The sequence below is a fragment of the Nycticebus coucang genome, chromosome Y (assembly GCF_027406575.1).
Source record: "Nycticebus coucang isolate mNycCou1 chromosome Y, mNycCou1.pri, whole genome shotgun sequence".
NCBI classification, from domain to species: Eukaryota; Metazoa; Chordata; class Mammalia; order Primates; family Lorisidae; genus Nycticebus; species Nycticebus coucang.
Genome location: NC_069805.1, coordinates 18,755,743 through 18,756,371, shown reverse-complemented (window position 1 = coordinate 18,756,371; position 629 = coordinate 18,755,743). Strand labels below are relative to the sequence as shown.

General features: G+C 41.0%; 1 non-coding gene across 1 annotated transcript; it reads left to right on the top strand.

Moving 5' to 3' along the window:
- Nucleotides 1-275: 275 nt before the first annotated feature.
- On the top strand, nt 276-382 carry LOC128579221 (U6 spliceosomal RNA). Its single transcript, XR_008378092.1, has one exon. It is a non-coding gene; the product is annotated as a U6 spliceosomal RNA (small nuclear RNA).
- Nucleotides 383-629: the final 247 nt, after the last annotated feature.

Below are 629 nucleotides of genomic sequence, written 5' to 3'. Positions count from 1 at the left end.
TTCACCTCACTCGAGGTCTCTCAGGTGGCACCAGTAGCTGTGGAGCCTCCTCACAGGTGAATAGTAGAGGCTATAAGATAATACTCCACTGAGATCCCACATTAGATGTGGCTGAGTGAGATCACCCAGGCCACCACAGTGTTGCCAGATTTGTGGTATCTTCCTTTGCCCCAGTCCTCGAACAGTGGTGTTGTGAAAGCATGGCACCCTTTCATGGGGTGCACATAAATACCAGGACTCCTTTATACCTCCCTGCCTACTAAGAACAAGGGTCAGTGCTCGCTTCGGCAGCACATATACTAAAATTGGAACAATACAGAGAAGATTAGCATGGCCCCTATTATAGGATGACATGCAAATTCGTGAAGCGTTCCATATTAAAAAAAAAAAAAAAAAAGAACAAGGGTCAATTATTTTGCCCCAATTTTGTGTTCTGAATATGCATTGATTTTGAAATTTAAAAGGCACACATATGCTGGAAAATAAAATATGTATCATCTAAGTAAGTAGAGAATACTAGATTAACAGAAGAGAGGTGAGATCTGGTAAGGTATCAGAAGTAAAGACAAAGTGCTTAGGAGATGTGTCTTCAGACTAGATGATAGAAGAAAAAAATTCTGCAATTCCTC